Source organism: Amblyomma maculatum, chromosome 7, assembly GCF_055883805.1.
Source record: "Amblyomma maculatum isolate TAMU_Amacu chromosome 7, ASM5588380v1, whole genome shotgun sequence".
Classification (NCBI taxonomy): Eukaryota; Metazoa; Arthropoda; class Arachnida; order Ixodida; family Ixodidae; genus Amblyomma; species Amblyomma maculatum.
The window spans coordinates 98,597,078-98,619,836 of record NC_139350.1 but is presented as its reverse complement, the minus strand read 5'-3'; the positions used below and the strand labels follow the sequence as shown (position 1 = coordinate 98,619,836).

At 43.0% G+C, this 22,759-nt stretch overlaps 1 long non-coding RNA gene across 1 annotated transcript in view; it reads left to right on the top strand.

The window, feature by feature from the left end:
* LOC146184099 (uncharacterized) overlaps positions 1 to 6,920 on the top strand; it is a 116,707-nt gene extending 109,787 nt beyond the window's left edge. The window contains exons 5-6 of the long non-coding RNA XR_014708541.1: positions 4,388 to 4,448; positions 6,301 to 6,920. This is a non-coding gene — a long non-coding RNA (uncharacterized LOC146184099). The remainder of the gene's footprint in view (positions 1 to 4,387; positions 4,449 to 6,300) is intronic.
* The last annotated feature ends 15,839 nt before the right edge of the window (positions 6,921 to 22,759 follow it).

Below are 22,759 nucleotides of genomic sequence, written 5' to 3'. Positions count from 1 at the left end.
AAAATCAGGTGTATGCTCTAAGGAGCAAGGCGGGCAATGTCATCACGAATATGGACAAGATAGTCAAAATAGCTGAGGAGTTCTGTACTGATCTGTACAGTAGCCAAAGTAGTCAACACAATAATGAGATTGCCATTAGGGAAAAGCAGTCAGACATTCTGCCAGTGACGAAGGAAGAGGTTAAGAAAGCTTTAGAAACTATGAAAAGGGAGAAAGCAGCTGGATAGGATCATGCAACTGCATATTTGGTGAAGGTTGAGGGGGATATCATGTTAGGCAAGCTGGCCACCCTGTATACAGAATGCCTGGTGTCATCTGCGGTATCGGAACCATTGAGAACTCAAACATTTAATCCTTTAAGGGTTGTTGCCGTAAACGTACAGTGGCGGTTTTCCGTCCCGCAAGGTCTTTGCTGTACTAGTACGGTTTCAATCCTCCGTTAGAAATGTCGCTCTCTAATGACGATATATGCTCACTGGAGGTGCAGCCACCTCCTAGGACTTATAAGAAGTGCTTGAAATTTATTGCACTGCCTTTGAACAGAACTGTTACCCAGTCTGCTTCAACATCCTTGCATAGTTTTGGCTTTCCTGCGTGATCTCAACAGGGGCCCAATAAGCTTATTATCGTTACATAGAAGAGGTAATCACTACAGTCGATGACAGATTTTTTGAACTCTCAACGGACCACGAAAATGTCCGAAAAATTGGGCAGTCCAAAAACACAAATGTGCACCAAAAAAGCTATATTTATTGCCTATTATTCACTTTGAGGCAAGAAAAAGTCATGAATGCTTTTCTGCACCATGCTCCTGAATTTCGCTTGCATCAGCTTAGCTTGCGTCGGCTGCGCTGCTGCAGATGAGTCATCGTCGCTCTCAGACTCCACAAGCACTTGGCAAATAATTCCTGCATCTACGAGCCCAGCACACAGTTCCAACTGGTGGTCCACATGTGCGAACTCTGAAAACGAGAGGGCCGATGGAATTTTGACACCAGCAGTGCGAAGGTCATGAATGAACAACTCGCTGCCTGACCGCTGCTCGACGACGCTCTCCTCGTCCAAGGCAGCCGACTCGTCATTCAGCAAAAATCCCGCGTGGCGGAAGCAATTGCGCAATGTTGTGGGTGCTACAGACTAACATGCACCTGCGAGGGTACTAAATGCTCCAAGCAGATTGACAGAGTAGATTTTCCCACTGTCGAGGCACACCACAACCACCAACCACTGAATCACAACAGACTCCGATGAGTGCCTTCTCGCTGCTGCGTTGCACGAAAAAAAAGATTCCTTATAAAATCCGGAAACAGCTTCTTGAAGAACTGAAGTCGATTCAATTAAATGCGAGCCACTGTAGCGACAGAACGTAGTTCTTACATCGACTATGGCTAGGCCTACTCGCTATGCTCGGCAACGCACGTGAAACGCACGGCAAACACACAGGAACAAGTAGTCAAAGTGATCACGCTAATAAAAAAAAAAGCAGTTCGGCGGCGAGCAGCAACGGCAGTGACGTTCCGGAAACGGAAGCTGCTAGGCAAATAATATAGCCTCGATCTAGCGTGTTTAGCTGAGGAGTGGCAGGCAAGACCTGCACCGGTTTCGAGGTTATCGAAAGAAAAAGTAAATAAACAAGATGGCGGCAACACCGCTCAAAATGTGCGGCAAAATGTGCGGCTAGCTGACGCTTGGAATGTCCGAAAAATAGAATAGCCCTCCTTAGAATGTCCAAAATTTTGAGCAGCGTAATACATTGACTTTATAAGGTATGTCCTGGGGTTGAGAAAAAGTCCGAATAATCAAGCATGTCCGAAAAATTAGATGCCCGAAAAATCGGTCGTTGACTGTAATTGGAGGAATATGGAAGAGGCCTTCACCCTGCAGTGAATATAGTCTGGCTGCTGCTGCTGATGATGATGACACATGTGGCATAAAATTACAGCACAGTTAATATAAAACTTCACTCTATCTGCCAGTTGTAGCTTCACTTTCTTTTCTGCCAGCAGCGACAATGAATGTGAGTGCAATTCTGGGAAACACTAGCGCTATATGTGACTGGTGCTTCCTGGATTCTGATTGCATCTGCTTTAAGCAATGTATCTGAGGGTTGATTTTAAATGTGTTGTGGAGTTACTAAGGAGGAGCTTGTGAGGCAAGCGTTTACATTAATTAAAAGGGCCTAATCTGTGTTCCACAGAAATACAGCTACCGACCGCTTACGGGCACTTGGCAGATCAGGTCACACTGGCATTTTGGCTAGTTTTGTGCACCTCCACTGACACAGGCAATTGTCGACATCGTATCACTGTGACTGGAGCTGCACACTGTCTTTGTCTGCATTTGCTTCTCCGCAATCGTCGAAATCACGCCAGCGAATATTACGGACTTTCTTTGTCTACTCGTCGAGGAGGGGAGCTGATGTCGGTTATTTTGTCTGAAAACACAAGCGTGCATGTATTTCAATGCAGAGGTGAGGCCACCTGTTTCTTGCCCTGCTAATAACCGCTTTGCTTTCCTTGCCAGCTCCGTTTCATTGGGGCAGGGAACCAGCGAGATTTTTCTCGGTCATGCCTTTGTAGGCAGAACAGCATGCAGATTTGTAAAAAAAGGCTCACCATGATCCGACACACAAAAATTACATTACCCAAATGCAAAAGAGCAGAATAAACTTCGAATTGAATGACTAACGGGCTTCTTTCTTGGCCCTAACAATTTGCCCAGCTCCTCAGCCGATGCCCTTCACTACCCAGCAGTACCGCGGCACGACAGCAGTGAGCGGTATCTGAAGCTCTCCTATTGCGTTATGGAGATGTTTCATGATCAGTAAGCACTGAAGGACCCTGGTGTCATGAAATTTCTGAGCAGGTTTGGAAGCTAATGAAGTATCCCCATTTATGTACAAAATTCCTGAAACCTTTTGTGTTTGCTTTTGTAAAAGATGAGTGGAGAAAAAAAAGTAAGGTACATTCGAACCCGGATATATCGAACTTCAGGGGCATCATTAAATAATTTAATACACAGAAATCGGCTTGATGCCTCTTGCGATCGTGACAAATGCCACTGTATTTACTTGGGCAATGAATCCAATGGCATAATTAACTCGCCCTTTATATTTTAGCTGCTGAAAATTTCGAAAATAAAGTGGTAGTGTATCCCTCTGTTTTGCGCCGTCGTCTCACAGCCCACTGTGCATTCCTTGGAAGCGTACCAACTGTGGAATAACACCATGACTTACTTTTTGCACCTCCGAGGGCGGGGGGATTGTCTGGGTTTGACTATAACTAGGTGCAAATTTGTTTTGTGCATAAAAATGGCATTCCCAAGCAGTCATTACGAAGCAGGAAAAAGATGCTTGGTAGTGATTGAGCTGTGGAATTTTCCACAGGTTGCAGCTTAGTACTGGCAGCAAATATGTTGGTCGCCATTTCGCTCCGTCCTTTCTTGTCTGGGTCCCATTATTGGTGACCTATCTTGACTTTTGTGACCTCGAAAGCGTGTGCTCAGTCAATTACTCTTTCTTATTTTTAGAATGCATTGTTCTTGTTATGGATGGCGGCCCAGTGTGACAGCCTCGCATTCAATGAGGTCAGTGATTTTTTGTGGTAGCATCCAGCTGATTGGTAGTCGGACTAATTGAGTCATGAGGCAGATATTCACCACTTGATGTGGGTTTGCCCGGCACTGAAGCCGACTAGAATTCAGCACCTGACGGCAGTTGGCCTTTCGCCGAACAACTCATCTTTGTACATTGCTTGGATGCAAGGGCCTTATGATTGCTCTCTCTTGAACTTTATTAGAACAGCCAACCTTTTTTCTTTCATTTAATACCCCTTTAAAGTTTTTTTATATATTCAATTATGCCCTGGAGGCAATAAACAACGGTATTAAAAAAAAAATTCAAGTCTGGTTGGTTGTTTGTTGTACATTTGCTAAAAAAGAAACACAATTGTCTCTGTGGAAAAGGAGAGAAAAATATTTAAGGCTGCTAGAGCACCGCAAAAATATGGCGAATCTTCACCTAAGGTCCTTTGGTAGTCCGCATGGCTAAATGGTCGAGGAAACAGGAAAAATTAAGAGGCAGTGCGGGATGTGTGCACAACATAAAACCGAAAACTGGGTGAGTTAATGGATGTTCAACATTATGTACAGCACGAAAAACGAAGACGGGAAGAATGTTGTGCTACATACCATGAATGTTCTCTGAACAGTTGGGGCACTGAGCACTGTAATATGTCATCCCTGTTATTGCAGCATATTGTTGAGGTGGGAAAGAATTTGGTCTGACCTGTGCTTATGGAGTGTTCTTGTTCCAAATTGAGGGATGTGGATGCACAATGGAGGCAAGGCAGTGCATGCCCTTCTCTGACTTTATGGCACTTTTTTTCAGGACATGGTGAAGCTGCCCAGGGGTGTGATAGCGGAAGACCTGTTCTGCAAGCCCAGATGCCGTATGTACATGTGTCTTGAACTGACACTCGGAGCATGCTAGTTTTTGAGTTGTCGAGGGCACCTCAAAATCCGGCCTATGGCAGCCCCTGTCTCCTTTCCTGCTGCTGTACTCTACTTGTTTGCTGCATTGTGCCAGTGCTCTATAATCCCGACAGAATAGAGGAGGGTACCTGTCAAAAAAAATGGGCTGTGGTTTAGCTCTGGTTAACCCTAGTTGAATTGTGAAAGCACCGGCTGCATGGTTACGCTTGTGGCCAAATGAAGACTGATGCATAAGTTCACTCACCGGTGTGGGATCATTTTTATGCCACAGCCAGTCGCACACAGAACACACACTTCCAAAGGAGTTGTTCATGAAGCAGTGGTGAAACTCGCGTGGCCAACTCGTGCTCGCCCACTCTGTGCAAAGTCTGCGCGCCGACCACCTTAGACTTTTCCAGGCTGAGCGATTGAGGGGGGACATGAGTCTTAGAGCTATTTTTGTTATTTTTTGGCTAATTGTAATAAAAAATCACAACCTTACTCAATTTTTTATGCTGATTTCAAATATGCAATCTTTTTTCCTATAGCCCAATTAGTTTGCAATATAAATAACTTCCATTGTTTAAGGCCTAAATTTTGAAATAATGGGTTGTTAAAAACTTACCATTAAAACAAGGTTAGATAGCCAGAAGAGTAAAGAATGAAATGCTAGGAGCAGTTTCCCAATATATTAATTAGCACTAATTTCGCAGCCTTATTGATTTCAGTATAAAAAGTGTGTGTACCAAGTGGAAAAAACGCTCAAAATAACTAATTTTAACTTTCAAAAACAAGAAATCTGCTTCCAACATTTCACACAGCATGCATTCAGTTTCCCATTGCAAAAAAAATGTCAGCTCTATGTGCTTTGGATGCCGAGATATTGAGGCCGCAAAACTGCAAGTGGTCGACGATGCATGTTTTGAGAAAAGGCAAAAAAAGAACGGGGGATTACTTAAGATATTTACTGGCGCAATGAACTCATTTACAATTTAAAATGGTTAGATACCTTCAGGAATGTAGCCTCTTTGCTTACCAATGTCCAAGGGTTGCCTCTTTCATTTTGATTTGCAGTTGCAGTATGTTCAGTTCTCATATTTTCAACTGCTCGAGTCAATTTTTATTTTTTTTTCACGTACGTCGTTTTGCCACGTTCTCGCATCAGGACCATGGTGAGGAACATTTATTGCAGTAAAAAATGTCATTTGGAGCTGTTTGCTGCATCCCAGTGCTCTGCATTGCACAAGAAGCAAGCACATTCACTAAAGACTATGAACGCGATTCGATTGGCGCAAATGCACGGTGAGCTCTTTAAAGATGATGTGGCCCCGCAGTTTACCTACTGGAGAATAAGTTTGACCACCATTTCTTATTCACGATCACCTTTTTTAATGCGAATATCGCCGCCAGTTTTATACTTTGCCAGTCTCGACTAACTGTTTACAACTGACAATCGTGAACTCTGCCTCGCTAAGCAGTCTGTTCGCCGCGCTGTCATCATCGTCACGAAAACAATCCGACTATCGCTTCGTTGCTGGAGTTGCTGCAAGTTCAAGTTTTTCTATTTTGAGCTTATCTTTCTGGCCATCTGCGGCCTGCGATATCACTGTGTCGTGGCGGGTGCGACCGCTGGCAGTACCAGCCTGCCGTGCTGTGGAACACGCTAGGCCTACTTCAGGCTCATACGCTCAATCATCCGGTGCACAACTTTCGTTGGCCTGTGCGCACACAGCTGGGGCAGGGTATCAGTTGTGATGATTAATCAACAATTTTTTTTTCTCTTTTTTCCGAAATCATTGCCATGAATGCACCTCGTGGTTCCAAACCAAGCGTAGCCGGCGTCACGTCTCTGCTGCCTCCCCGGTGTCCCGCAGCTCGGGCGTGCCGAGCAGATGCTGCCAGCCAGTTCCACCAATGCGGCGACGCCCTGCCATCACGTGCACCCTGAAAGCCAATGTGATTGCGAATGCCACAATTTCTTTTTTGCTGTTTTATGCGACCAATGGGCAAATGGAAACAGCAGAAACTCGAATTTGAAGACTAAAGGCAGCTCTTTCGAATGAGACCAAGATGGCTTTGCGCCGCTCATGAAATGGGAGCTACTTCTCGTGGAAAATTATTGTTTTGGTGGCCGTTTTTGGCTCAAATTTGGGCGACATCGATTATATAAATTGGCACTGTGATTAAAATACTGACCCTAGAGATGAAAACTAGAGATGAAAAACTTAGCTGATAGGTAGATAAAAGCTACTGATTTCAAAAATCACATTTTCTAAAAAGTGATTTTTTCGCGATTTTTTGGTCCAGAAGACCAGTGTCCCCCCTTAAACTGGCCAAAGTCCTTTTCCTTCTTTTCTTGAGATGTACAGCGTGCTTTTCATCCGTTTCTTCTGCACGCTGTCTCCTGAGGGTTTCGTTGCGCCTGCCAGTTGTGGCTACTGCATACAAGTGTGGAGCAAAAGCTTTAGCTGCGGTCAACCGAGTGTTACATCGAATGCAACCAGTGTTCTATTGAATGCATCAAATTTCACCAGCTTTTTAGGTGGTGGTGGTAAAGGCACTTATTGCATCTAAATATGGGGGACACTAAAGCTCCGTCTTTAGGGGTATGACATGCTAAAACAGGCTTCCAGCCCGCATATAAAGCCCTGATTTAAAAGCCTATGAATGTGCCATAGTGGCCTATAGAGGTAACGTGAATATCACATTCCTGGCAGGCTGATTCTGACATAACTGTCCCGTGTGAAACGAGAGACCCAAGTTGGCAGCTCCTGCCATTTGCGGTTACAGCATACACGCATATGCGACAAGCAGAGCGGGCTGGCGTAGTGTTGCTTTCGCAACAAAAAACACATCAGTTCTGAATGAGGCTGAGTGCTTTGTGTGTGATGTGTTATCCTTTTTAGGGGAGGAACAATTTCTCCAGTCTTATTTCCTAATGTGGGCCACACATTTTCTAATTGTCCTTAGACATCTTGAATCATTTCTTGTTTAAGTATATGTATAACAGCTGTCTGGTCTCAACTAGCCTTGTTTGCTCAGGGCAAGATATACAAAAAAAGAATACAGTTAAACCTTGATAAAACAATGTTGGTTAGATCTGCCATTTACTTTGTTAAATTGCAATTTCGCAAAGTTGAAATTTATCATCTTGCATGCAGAGAACCCTCCGGTACATTTCAGAGGGAAAGCCTTGAATTGTGGTGGCTTTGGGAATTGTTATTATTATTATGTGCATGATGGGAGCTGATGGGGACATATGCTCATAGTTTCACCGTCATCGCCACCCACCTGAACTTCCGAGTTTCCAATCGCGTCACCGATTTGATGCCGCATTCGGCTGCTGCTGCTGCTGCTGCTGCTGCTGCTGCTGCTGCTGCTGCTGCTGCTGCTGCTGCTGCTGCTGCTGCTGCTGCTGCTGCTGCTGCAGTGGAGCTAGGAAAATGAAGGCCCGCAGTGGCTGCGAGCCATGCCGGCTTTTTGGCCTTGCTTTCTCTAAGCCAGTGACAGTGAAAACGATGCTCTCTATCACTCTTGATGAACTGCAACCCATTTCAGGATGATTGTCTCTGCGCCGCAAGCACGAGCATATGCATCTTTGTTAGTGTGCATGCACAGCATCTCACAAATCAAATTCTTGGCTGCCTAAGACAGAATTTTTCTTAATCTCTGTTACATCTCAAACTTTAATTGTATCAGTCCCTTCTAAGTCCTGAGTCGGAGTATGCATCAGCAATTTGGCAGCCATTCCAACAGACTTATTGATGTCATTGAAGCTGTTCACAAATAGATCTGGTCGCTTTATAGCTTTCTATTACTCGTACAACCAGTGTTTTACTTCTGAAGTGAATAGTGGCGTATGTGGATGCTCATAAAAAACGGCTGGCCCTAGGCCTCAGAACTGACTACAGTGGAATCTCATTGAGACGATTCTCATGGGCATTAAAAATAAGAGTATTATATGAAAATCATGTTATCCAAGCGGGCTCCAAAAAAACTGCAAATACAGTAGCCGACCAATGTTTTTGGGCTCCAATAAGACATACGATATTTCGGACTTCATTCAGAAACCGTCATTTTTCCCATAGGAACGTGTACATTTTCATGGCCAATATTTCGGACTGTATGGTGTCCTAAAGTTTGATATTTTTACCAAATTTGATGCCAGCAATAGTGTATAGATTGTTTTTGGCCGACGTTCCGTTTTTTCGGCATGACACAGACACCAGCAGTATCGTTATCGCAAACAGTTGCTTTTCAGCTACCATGAATGCTAGGCAAAGCAAAGTCATTTGGGTGGACTGCCTTGGCTTTCCATTCATTGCCATTTGAGGCAGTGGCAGTAACGAAATGTGTGACCTTGTCATCGTGGTAGCCTACAAAGCATGCAAAGTCGGACTGAAAATGTGAGCACCATCCGCCGCAGCTCGCTTCGATGCTGCTGCCACCGTCCATAGGGAAAAGAGGAAAGGCTTGGGGGGAGGCGTTGTGGGGGCATCATGTTTAGGGAAGCTCTCGTTCTCACTTTTTTTCCGTGAGTTCTATTTTGCAGCACAGTCCAACCTCAATATAATGGAGTCCTACTTGCAGTAGAAAATTTTGTTAAATCGTGAATTTCGTTCCCTCAAGGTTTCCATGTTTTAGCTGCCAAATAAAGTAACAGGTTCTTGGAACACTGCTAGTAGATAACTTTTAAATAATGAATTCAGAAAATAAGCGAGGAGTTCTAGCAGTAATAGCACTTACAAGGACACCGGATGTTCCTTTGTATATCAGGAGCATAATGAGTGATAGCAAACAAATGAGAACACATCAGTTTTCTTTGTGCGCGCAAAGCAAGGAGAGAGTGGAGCTGCCAACAGATGTTTGTTTGCAAATGGGGACTAGTACTAGATCAGCCGGTCTAGAAACTTTTAAGGGGACGCTGTCTTATGTTCGCATCCCCCGGGCCGTTGGGCTATACCTTGTACCCTTGTACATGGCAATCTTTTGCTCAGGCCTCAAGCTTGCATACCGTTATTTACTCGCATAATGAATGCACCTCCCACTCTGCCGCTAAGAACATGAAAAAAAAAAGCTAGTCGTTAGCATGCCCCTCTGTTTCGCACCGTCCCAATCCACACAAAAAGATCACGGTGTGTCTCTTGGTATTGGCTCTAGTAGGTAATGGGGAGGGAGGATAAAGGAGGGTGAATTGAGTAGCTCATCCAGTTGTGCAGGCTTGGTTTTAACTATGTTCACATTATCACGCAGCGATGGCTGGGCGCCGTGTGCTGAAGCAAAACCATTGGAACATGAGATAGCCACAAACGCCTTTTGAAGCGAACGATGACAAAAGCTGACATCAGCATGGCTAAACATTACTTCTTTGATGATTGGTGGGTGGAAGGATGAACAACTCTCAGATCTTCCTTGAAAAAAAAGTGGGTTCATTACGTGAATAAATACGGTATTTCTGGTTAGTGCCTTGTCATCGACTTCTCTCGATGGCAAGCACTCGACTTCTTGTTTTTCGATGTCCTGCAGCAAGCTTTTTTTGAAACTCTTAGAAGCAAGTAGCAGTTCCATCACTCAGTCCTGCATGCGCGACAAAGCCACAAAGTGCGTCCAAAGCTTCGATTGCACCATTAGTAGACAACGATTGAAGATCACTGCTGCAGTCTCCCACATCTCAGTGTCATCACTCCCATTGCTCTCCTCTTCAGCTGTAACATTGGTTATGATATCTTGAACACTGCGTAATTTGTATGCCGATGCAAATTCTTCTGGAGACACATCTACATTGAGATCACCCAATTCTGGGATGTCAATCTCGGAGCCATCTACTTCGTTCTTTACGGCATTACCAGACGCACAAAAAAAGGCACACTTGAAGCAGTTGACAATTGTTTTCGGTTTGATGCGATCTCATGAAATAGCCAGAATGTGGATGGCATCCAGAAGGCTCACCTAGAAGGCTCACCTTCAAGCTTACTACTTTCTAATTGATTTTTACCAAGAAATGTTGCTCTAACAAGCTACTTAAGTGAAACTTAACATTTTTTTATTATGCCTGTATCAAGGGGTTGTGGTGGAGTTGGGCAGCAAGAAGCTAACTTTCACATTCTACAACCACGAAGTATCAACAGGGGGCGTGCACAATTATCAAGAAGGAAAATAATTTTACGGTTCTCGGCACGCACATGGGCATCCAAATAAGTGAAGAACTGTGTGGAAAATGCTTTAGTCATCCATGTCTTCGTATTTGCCTTGCAAATGACAGGAAGGCATGGGTTATGGGAGAAGCAGTGAAGCTTCCACAACTTTGCAGTGACTAAAAGGCTTAAGCTTCTCAGTCCCATCTGCATTGCAGCTCAACGATACAGCCACTCTTTGAGCTTTTTGTTTCCTTGATATGTCTCACCTTTCATGCTTAGACTTTTCTAGGGTTGAAGGTTGATGAAAAAAGCCAGCTTTATCTGCATTGAAGATGTTCTTTGGTTGGTATTGTGAAATTACCGCTTGCTAAGCCAAAATCCAACTGGAGATCTCATCTTCGTTGGCAGACATGGCTTCGCCAGATGCCTTGGCTTCCGTATGCCGCTGGAGCCACCCACCTAATGCCTTGAAATCATCGATGCCCAAAGAGAGTGCAATCTCATCCATTTTCTCGCGAACAACAGTGCTGTCCGTTCATGCCTGCTGACCTTACTTTCTTGAACCATGCCAGGAGGATCTCTCTATTTTGCCAGGCTGCGTGCCCCTTTTTTGTTTCATTCCAGCGGCAAAAACTTGGATGTTCTTCCGAATTTCCTCTTGTTAACCGACAATCATGTTCAGTATGGAGGCAGGCAAACAAAGTTCGTATGCCAGGTCGACCCGTTTCTTCTGCAAATTTTCATTTACTTTTGAAAGCATGTCGAGTTTTTTTTTAGCAACAGCGCTTTCCGCTTCCTAGTAAAATGCGTCACCAAAGCAAAAGAACCGCCAGTATGAACAGATGCTAGCTGAACGCACCAAACAACCAACACAAATGCCACCGACAACGATGGTAATGATGGCCTGCGTACCTCGTCGTCAACATGTACCAGTCTCTGCTCTTTGGTCACATAATTCTAACATGGTTACTCGGTCTTGGGATAGATGACATAAAATACAGCAATCCATCATCGCATCATTATTATCGTGTCGCCTACAAATGTTGCTCCTAGAGGCTGCCACACTGCTGCAGGAACTCTAGCAGGCACTAAACCTGAGATTTTGCTTTCAGCTGGAGTTACTGTTGAATACCGCTAGAAATCTCACTGCCGCTTGGCGCAAAAATCGATACCACGAGATGTTTTTCTAATGTTTCCACAATAGTATTACCTAAACCCCCGAGGAAATATAATCATATTATTTGTACGAAAATGCATTACCTCTATACAGCTTTGGCTGGGAAAGAAAAAAATTGTTATGAAGAAAAATGTATTAAGCAGGATCGTGTCAATGAGATATCACTCTACTAGTATATCACCTGTGCCAGGTCATGTTTTCCTGGCACAAGTGGAGGGTATAAAATGCCATGCTTTTTGTTTGTGTGTGTTTGCATGGTGCCACTGTGACACCTGAGCCTCGGCACAAATAACTAATTGAACTTGGAGAGCAGCTACATTGTTTTCTTGTTCTCTGAGTAAAAGTCTATTATATAAGATTTGATGGCTCTTGTGCTAATGTTTGCATGACAGAATGAGATGCACTTCTTACCAAGAGCGTTCGATTCAAAGTTGAAACATTCTCATAGTTCAAGTTAGTGGAATCAATACCAAAAAGGAATCTGTGACTGCCATTTTAAAATGAATGCCGTTCCAGTCCTACCTGAAGGAGCTGGACGCAAAAAAACTGATGTGACCACAGTTCTTAAGAACAGCCAATGCCAACACATTTAAAATTCATTTTTAGATTGTTTATAGCTTTTAAAACCTCCTGTTTTACTTGAACTAACCTTTTTAAACATGAAAATCTATTAACAGAGTCCAACTTTTATTTCAGTGTCACTTTAAAGTGGCCCAATTTGTGTGCCATGATCTGAGAAGCCTTGTGCACCTCTAATTAAATAGCCGCTGCTTCTGTTTGTTTCTTTGAAATTCCTGCAGGTAGTGGGAGCTTGGGGATGTCAGGCAAATATATGTCACTGGAGGGTGTTGCTTTGACACTGTGTGGTCTCCCTTGCAGGGCTATACAAACGTGGTTGGTGCACCTTAGCCAAGATGCAGTCAACATAGAGGTGCACTTGATGAGGATGACACTTCAGCAGTGGGGCTGCATAGCAGCCCACAATATTTTACAACTCAGACCTTTAAAAAGTTCCTAGCAAACCTGCACTTTCATTAGAAAAGAGGCAAATTGCAACTTCTCGAACGCGATTTGAACTGATTGGGCACCACTTAGATTTTGGTTAATGCAAGCTTTTTTGTTGACAGCAGTTGGTGTTTTTAGACACAGGAAAGCACCATCTGGAAGCGACCCAGTGTCACTGAGATTCCTGTGCCCATTGCTGTTTTTTTCTTCTTTTTTTAGTTACAAATTTTTTTCTTGAATGGCCAAAACACACTTGGAACTGATTGGGAATCATTTGGAAGAGGCTGAATTCTATGATTTTAGTTGCATTTTTGTCTGTGAACTGGTCATTTTTTTTTTGATGGGGCAGTTGCGATCACTGTATGGAGCGACTTGAAGCAGGCAAAACAGACTGAATTTCTGGCTTTTTTTTCTCATTTCAAGATAAAGAGAGTGAAAATTTGTATTTTACAGTATTTAGAACTTGACAAAGACACCCAGGTTTGTGGAAGCATTGAAATTAGTCCCTTCTTGTATGGCTGCTTGTTTGAGACTTTCGCTCCGCCTAACTTCTGAGCCATTACTCAAAAAAAGGGCCGCTGTCTGCAATTACAAATGCCACACAGGGTGTGCCAATGTCATTGCTGCACTGCATCATGTGTTAAAATGCTTTGCACCTTTGACTGTCACATCAATGAACTTAGCTAATTACTCACTTCACTTTGTTCCTTTCTTGAAAGGTGTGATAAGGTACTTGCTGAAGTTTTTTCTTTTTGAACATCTTGTGGTTTCGTGTTTGGACGGGAACCTGTGGGCTAGCCTCTACATTCTCGGAATTGTTATTAGGGCGTCGGAGGGAACTATAGTTTTTATTGCAAACTCTGTCCTATTTTATTTTACCTTAATGTGGACTATGCCTTAGATATTATAAGTTTGTTGGCAGTATACAGGCTGTAGCAGGGAGAATCGAAGATTTCATGTTTTTTGCTGCGATTTGTTAGTTTTTAGCATGGAACATAGTGGCACATTTATATAAGTGTAGGAATGAAATTAGATTTTTTGCTAATATTGTTTGACTGCAGCTCTAAAATATGCTTTACACCTCTTGTGCATTGCAATCTATCTTGATACCTAAAATATCTCCCACTGTGATAGCATTGTGTGCAGGCCTTTCAGACTCCTTCTTGTCATACTGTTGCTGCTCTCACATTCCCCCCGGAACACGCATTATTATCGCAAAGAAGCTTAGTAAGGCCACGGGAACACAGCTTTGACTCCAGATGTTTATCAAGTGATCGCAGCTGTGTATAACTTCGTCTTCCATATTTCATATTGTGTTAGTTGTTTTTGTAGCCTTATCTTTATTGTTCTTTGTCAGCTTTAAACTGAGAATTTTAAGGGAGCGACAAAAATTTTATGTCAATCACTTTCATTTCATTTATGAAACAACATTTTCAAGGACACTTGTGCTTTGTATAATTAATTTCGCTTTGGTCTCCAATGACATGCTGCATTTCCCATATTGCAATGAGCTGTACAAGTACCACATTACTGTAATTGCTAGACTGTGCAGTGGTCTCTCATGTTAGGCTGTTCTTCGAGTGTGCAGTACTGTTTCAGAAGCAGTTTCTCTTCAGGAAGCCGGGTACCCTGCACATCTATTTGCTGTAGCAGAAAGCATGCTCATAAAATTAAAGAACCAACCTAGTGCTAATGACTGTCAAAGATATTTGTAATACCGTAACTGCAGACCATCTGAAAAAGATTGGGAACAGAGCGGAGATTGAAGTGGTTTTTCAACACCCAGCAAAATTGCAGCAGTTTTGCAAGAAGGTTGATTCAGAAACCAGTAGAGAGCCCGACTACGTGACGAAACATCGCCTGCATCTTGTACGCTGTTGAAAAGATGTGTACTCCATTCCCTTGTCATGTGGCAATATTTACATTGGCCAAACAAGCAGGTGTCTTGACACGAGGCTGCAGGAACACAGAAGAAACTTGAAAGATGTAAACTCGAGGGAGTTAAGCAAACACTGCAGCCAGTGTAAGGATTGTATACCTGACTGAAAGAACTGTTCTGCACAAGTGTCCTGATACCACCACAGGTTTGATAGCAGAGGGTCAGGCCATATCAACGTTCTCTAATAAATGTGTAAGCATGCCATCTACACTTAAGCAAGAAAGAACTGCCGTTTCTGTGCACCCGGGAGCACGATAATGACTGGAGGCCATAGGAACAATGCTATAAATCATACGACGGCTTCACTTCGTTTCCTTCTTCCTTTCTTTTTTCCTTTCTGTTGTCATACAACTGCTGTTTATATAAGCCAGTTGAAGACAATAAACGATGTTGGTGCCAGTGTTCTTGCCTATGTCTCTTGTTCTTATCCATGTTGCTACTGTGCTGTAGCTCAGTATGCTAAACCAACTAGCCAGCCACTATGTATTTGTTATTTTGCAGAACATATGGAATTTTGATATAACTAAAGAAAAATAGTTACATTAAAATTGCACATGTCCTGCAAAATAAATAAAGAATCCTTGCAGAAATTAAGTACAGTGTCAGTAACTTCTGGCATAATAAAATAGTCAATATGCAAGGAAGAAATAAATAGGCAAGACCTTCAGCATCGCACAAACTGTTTTAATGCAGATTGCCATCTGACCTTTTCACAGCAAGATTCAAAGGCCATGCTGATAGAAATTAGCTTCTGATACTTTGAGCTTTTCCTGTTGTATATTTTCAGCATCAAGTGAAACTGATCTGTAAAACTGCCATTGAATAAATGAAAACCTGCAGAAAGTTGAAGTTAAATATGCACAAATGCAGCAGCTAGCCTTGTCATGTTAAACTTTTAACACTGAATCTGGCATCCCTCGTACCATTACTGTGAAACACAAAACCAAACCAGGAAATTTGGGATAAAGCTTACATATGCCCTCCAAAACATAATTTTCAGCTTCATGTGGTCGCGGCTTACAGGGTGGCTGTTATAACCAAGGCAGATGTGCGCTAGAATACTGAAGCATAAGACAGCTCTGAACCAAAAGCTGTCATACTAATTCACTCCACTGCTATTGTAAAATCACCAGGGCATCTGCAAGCATTGCAAAGTGGCTAGAACTGCCTGTAAGAACAAGGCGCTTACTAATGCAGTCAAAAAGATTAATTTTCAGCTGGAGGAGCGGTATTGTGGATTCATGGCCGTAATATCTGGTACCGATAATATGGCTTCGCAATAACATTTGATAAACCTGTTGCGAATCTCCTGCAACAGCCTAAATTGGTACAATGCATTTTTAGCATGCCTTATCGTAGGGCTTTTGTGAGGCTCTTGAGACATCAGCAATTCACTTTATTCTTGGTTTCCCACAGTCTTGCGTCTACAAGGATATTAGCACGAGACAATACAACAAGCTTTTCAATACGTAATTTATTTGTACAATATGTAAATCTAAAAAAAGATATAAATTATCCATAATTCGTCGCCATGTATTCTCCCCAGGACACCGCACGAATCCTCCGCCAACCTGCAGGCAAAGCATATGCTCTATTCATAAACCATGAATAGGTGACCATATTTTCTCCTGCAATAAACCCACTTTTTATGAAAAGTTAACCTCAGTTAATGGGGATTATTCATTGTGCTGAAAATAGATATTTTTTTTAGACTTGAAATTCCTTAGCACACATCCAGTCATCAACAGAAGCACATTGTCATATCAACAAAGTGGTGGATTTTTAGCATTCCCAATTTCAAAAGGTGCTTGCTGTTAAGAAATGATCCAATGATTTTGTGAGAACAGATGGCCCCAGCCAACTGCAATGAGATGAAGCAAATATGCTAATGACCTGGCTTTTAAACGTGCTCTGGTAACCAGTCAGTTTGCTGGAAGGGATCACCCACAGGACCACTGGATGCAAAGGTACACAGCATAATGTTATTGCAAGTAGCATTTTGGAATGTATCAAGGCCTCTGTTGTGAACTGTGACCAGGCACTGCAAAACTAATGTATGCACTAAGATAAGGTAAATTCTCAGCAATAGAAATTCATTATGAGCCCCCAACTACAGTGCGCATGATACATTCAAACAAAATTAAACCAGAATTGTATTAAATGCATACCCTACTAAAAAAAACATATTAAACAGATGTCCCAGTTTAGGCACTAAAGGTCAGAAAGAATAACAGTGCTGCAGTAAACAAATCTGTATGACACTGAGGCCACTAGTGAAGCAGCAATGGCAATGGCTTGTCATTGGACATGTCTTGGAATCCTCTCAGTGGCCATCATACTTTGCAAACACTGCACATTTGATAGGAAATAGCTTGGCTACCATGCAGAATGCAGCTATACAGGAAAATTATCAGTCACTTGCCAACTCTGGCCACCTTGCATGATCCTATACACAGAATAGATCGCATACCCATGCTGTATATACGCTACCAGGGCCTATACACCTGCCTAGAATTGCTTTTATTAGTAGCACGTTTTGCGCAGTTTCATTTTGTCACCACCTCGGTCAGTGTACGCGTATCGCCTGCTGCAGCTGCTTGTATATGTATAAGGTAAGGCTAAAGTTTACACTTGGGACAGTTTTGGAAGTCGACCCTTGCATATTTCACACATTCACACACATTGGCATTTGAAATTGATGCTAATGCTCTAAAGAAAAAAGTGGTTTTTGGAAGGAACATATACACTATTGCACTGCAAAGAGTTCAGTCTTTTGAACCTCTAGCTTCGTCGCACTCAAATTTGGCTCACAGACGGCGTATTTGGTGTACAACGCACTATCTGCAATTTTCAATTCAGGTTCGGTCAATATCCTAAGCTGTTCGATCACAATTAGCACTTTGCATGTCACTTGCATTGTCCGCTATCAAACTTGTTTTGCGTCACTATTGCAGCCTGCATGCAAGAATTTCTAGTCAGTTCTGATCGAATTAATAGAGTAAATCATGTGAATGTGAGTTTGAAAATTATAGAAGGTCGTCACTGTGTGCCGAATTTCAGCACGATAAACGAGCGGTTCAATCGAGGTATATAGGCACTTTGCCTCGCATTTGGCGTTGAAACTGTTGACCGGTAGGGGCTAGCAGGTCTTGGGTAATGCGTGCAGAAAAAAGCCTTAAAATACAATTAAGGTGCACCTAATCGTATAGGTGGTAATTGTACTGCACTCATATGGCGCCCAACTAGTACACTGCTGGCTGTATTCTTAGCCACAGTTTGTGTTCTTAGCTCTTCCTTTAGTCTGTTTTTTTTTTCAGTGTGTTCTAAAAGATGCAATGTCAATTCTAATGGTTTCAGGGTTCAAAGTGCTTCATTTTGTTTTTGTGGTCTATTTTGCAAGTACGACGTGCAGGCTTTTTGACATGAGGCATGCGTCGCAGATTCCACCAAAATGTAGTTAATGTTTGCAGGCGATCAGGACGGTGGCTGCACTGGTAGGTGTCATGCCATTGCAGCATCAACAAGTGCATGAGCTATGCAACTAGCACTGATGTGAGTAGCTTAACTGAAATAAAAAAAATGTCCAAAGTCGGTGTCCTGAGTGTGGTGTATTTTGCAGTACTCATCTGTCGTATATCAAACAATATTCCTGTTGGATTTACAGATATATGTATGTGTAAAAACAATGTATAAAGACATTACTAATTTATTGCAGATATTCAAGCTTATAAATTGTAAAATTATGCATGGCAACTAATTATGCCTCTCATTCGTGTTGATTTGCAGCAAGTCAGCTTGTTTCACATATATGAAAAAAATGCATGAATTATTTGAAAGCCTGTTCCAAAGAGTACTTATCACTTCTTTGCAGGAAGCTTGCAGCATCGCTATCAACTGCTTACTGCTGCATTTTCACATAAGCTTGTCAAGTGGCCATATTAAGTGTTTTTTCAAACCTTCTAGAAGGCCTTGATTCATTTTACATGCCCAGCCAGAATTGGTGACCCCAAAACTGTTCAGGTATAAAATCTTGAATAAGGTTACAGAAGGGTGGAAACAACTGGTCGTTGTGAAAACAGGTGCTAGGAAAAGGCTAAAATACACATTGACCAACATAATTGACATACAATTAAAGAAACTGCTTGCATTCAACATGGTGTCTGCATGTAGGTGTTATCATGGTCCCTGACCCTTCCAATGATTGCACATGCTTGGCCTTCCTAGCATGGCCACTGGTAGGCTTGTCACACCATCCAAGCACAAATTTAGATTGATATCCAGCATGGTGCCATTATGGAAGCACTGGCCATTGATTTACCATGCTTGGTTCAATAAAATACTGCAGCTTGGGAATATAAGTAAAAGCTTAAAAATAGAATGTGCAGTAGTTTTTGGGGAACACAACTTATGGGGGTTGTGGGGCTACAAGTTTGAACTGTTGGATGAATTTTAATAAAAATTTGAGGGATGGCTTATCTTCCTCTTATTTGAATGTATAAGTTTCTTTACCTTAGCACAAATAGAAAAGCGCAGCTGTCAGAATGAGTAATTAAGTGTGTCCACTTGGGAAACCTATTATTTAAAAAAATCAAAGATGTACTAATTGTTTGTGCTGAAATAACTTCTAGATAGTCCATTGGGCAGGGTAAGGGCAATTGCAGGTACTTTATGGTACTTTCTTAAAAATCTGAACAGCCTTCATTTTTCTGTTTTCACTGTATTCATATATTTAATATTTTCTGTATGGAATAATTAGGAATCGATAATGCAGGGTGGGGTTTGGCTTATTTAACAAAACTTTAGCTCAGAGACTACCTTGAAAGCAGGCTTTGGTGAAAAAGTTTAAAAATGGTACCTTTCCTAACAACTAATTTTGCAAGAGTGGAAACTGAGAAAGTAGTGTTCAGTGACAAAATATGCTATTCAGGTTTAAGGCCTAAATTAATATACCAAAGTGACCTAGTGCATATGTTGGGTGGTTCTTTTCAGCACGACACTGCACTGTGATTGTTTGAATTGCCTTTTTTTCACCTTTACAGCTCTCCTGTGACCTTATGCAAGGGCAGAGCAAACAAAAATCTTACATTTACTATGTGGCAACGAGCTCGGGCTCTCGCTCTGCCTGGCCTTCAAAGAAGAAGTGGAGCTGGGTGATGTAGTCTCGAAGGTGCCCCACATGAAGGCACTAGCAGGTGCACTGAACGCAACAGAATTGGAGTCACCTGCCGACAGCTTTACAGTTGGCTCTAGCAGCAACACCAGTTCCAGTGTAGTCCTGGTTCTGTCAAGACTCGAAATTTGATGCCAGTTGACCATGCCTGTACAGGAGCAATAAGAAGACAGTGTAAAATGCAGGCTGCAATGGTAGATACAAAAAGGCAGTCAATGAATAGTCTGCAGCTATTATTGCCGAAATAAGTAATTTGCAAATTGCTTTTGCATAAAGAATGAGTGGTAGGGATTCAAGAGCAAGACTGTGTCAAAGCCAGTTATAGCCATAGGTGTGGTTGCAGAAGAGGTAGTTGGTTTAATAAAACCTGTAGCTGCATAAGAGGAAGGACAAGTTAACATAGTGAGGGTCCCTAATGCTGAGGAAGCAGCCTGCACTGTAATAACCTGTGACAGTACATTGCTTAATATAGTCAAGTGCGCTACATGCAGTCCACTATCAACAGCCTTCTCAAACACAGCAACTGACTTTGTTAAGGCGGGGGTCCCACGGTGGCCATCTTGGAATTAGTTCAAATTCTGCCACCAGGCTACGCCACTGATTCAGGACTGAGAAAGTGCCTATCGGCCTTGCCCCCAGGTGGCCGAGGGGCCCAACCATTGCTTTGTAGAGAAGCTTTCTTTTGTTGGAGGGTGGGTTTTCAAAGCCCCATTCTTCTCCCAGCCATGCGCAGGGGGAAGCGTTCACCTGTTCTTAGCTTGACTACTGCGGATAGCAGGACTGCCGGGTGCTAGCTTGCCTTACCACGGCTGAACTTGAGCGGCGACGCGGACCGCCGCCGCTCGATTCGGCCATGACCGAATGTGCGTAACGTAAATGAAAACTACCACCTCGTTTTGTTGTTCACTGTTCTGGACAGAGTGGAAGCTTGAGCGAGTTGATGATACATAGTCGATATATGTTCAGGATAGCTCAAGTGTATACCAAAAATGGAAAGGCGCGATATGATGGAAGATATTTATGTGGCCTTTGTATACTATACTTTGACTCACAAAAGATTTGCACCACTGCTAAAGGCAGGGGCTCCCTGGCCCATTCAAATGCGCACTGTAATAGGTAATTGTGCTCCGACACACCCCTCGAATCGGCAAGGGTGACAGTGGGAGCACAATTGCCTATTATAGGTGGTGTGGATTGTGGTTATTCAAACAAAAGGAAGGAAAAGAGTGCTGCCGGCCCCTTCAACTGCTATCTAAAATCTGAAGCGCCCAAGCTGCAGCCGGCGGGAAAGCAAAATGATGGGGAGAGGAAAGCGAGGGGAAGTGCAGAGGGGAGCTATAACAAGAAATTACAGGGGGAACTTTGTACATTAGTTACAAAGTACAAAAACAAAAAGGGAAACGCGTTTGCCTCGCTCGCGCGCAAGTGTCCAAGTGCTCTTGGTCCATGGCGCCCAGGCCTTTCACAATACTAAACACATTTTGTGAGACGAAGTATACATCTTTGGTGGTTTCGTCATGAACTCTGGCTGAAATCGACACCTGTATTGTCTTTCCTTTGATACCCATCTTTTGAGCTGTTATCGCTTTTGAAGTTATGGCATTTATAGTAGGATATTCTTGCGAGCTCTCTGGTGCAGAGCTACTTTTATCAAACGTTATTGCACATAATAAAATTGCAATAAAGTCGGTTTCAATCAACAGTAATCATTTTCTTTTTTCTTTTTTTTTAGTTCGGGCTTTTCTAACCATAGAAACTGACGTTGGTAACCTAATGAGCTGAGAAAAGGGCGATGGCCAATTTCATTTTACCTTAGAGAGGACAGTCGGCATTGCGAAATAGGTGTGAAATACCTACCAAAAGGGTAAGCACCACGCAGCTGCCGCAATGCATTCAGGCTAAATTTTGGGGGAAATGAATTGGAGAGGGGAGGGTAGCAGACAGTTATGAGGCAACGTCGCCAGTAGAAGCGGGTTAGTTTCGCAAGCGCGTTAGACCGCTCCTTCTCGACCCTTCCCCTTTGAATCTCCTCTGTACTCTTCATTGGTTAGATGTACGTCTTTGCTGCATTGCGAATCCAGTGTACTTTCTATATATTTATTTATTTACTTATTTATTTATTCACTACCAGCATCACCTGCTTTCATAACAAGAATAGAACGGCAATCACTTGTGCTAACCACGGTAAAATGCATAACTGGCTGCCACTGAGGCATTCTTTGGAGTGAAAGGATTCGTTTCTGTGGTTGTATGTGCAACAAAAGAATAATGCAAGACGCCCTTCGGTTACTTACTGCCCCTAGAATTTGTCCGGACATGTACTTCCTCGCGCTGCCCTGATGTGGCCATTTGGCGTGCTGAACAGCTTTCTTTCTTTCTTTTTTTTTTTTAGAGCCCAGCTCTTTGGCGCCCGTTCCTGCGTTTCGCGTCGCCGTCTGCGTTGTCCCTCGTAACCAGCTCCGCAGCCAGGGCAGCGCACGCTCCTGCCACTATTCGCCGCTGCGTGTCCCCCCCCCCCTACCTTTTTCCTTTGTGGCGGCGACGGTGTTTTCCGGTGTAAATGGATCGCGGTGCATACATCCTAAGCCGAAACGCAGAGCCATGTCGACTTGACTCGCTAGCGGCGTCAGCGGCATCAGTCAGTCGCTGCTATCTCTTCGCTGCGCAACGCTCCTACAGGTCCATACGCTGCATTACGCGAACTCCTGATCCACAAAGCTTCCTTCATGACAGTCAAGAACTGTTAGTGGAGTGTTTCTTGAAGAAATACGTGTGAAAAAATAAAATAAAAAAGTTGTCTTTGCCTCAATCTATCGAAAAGCTGGAACAGCCAATGAGATATGCTCAAATTTCGCATTAGG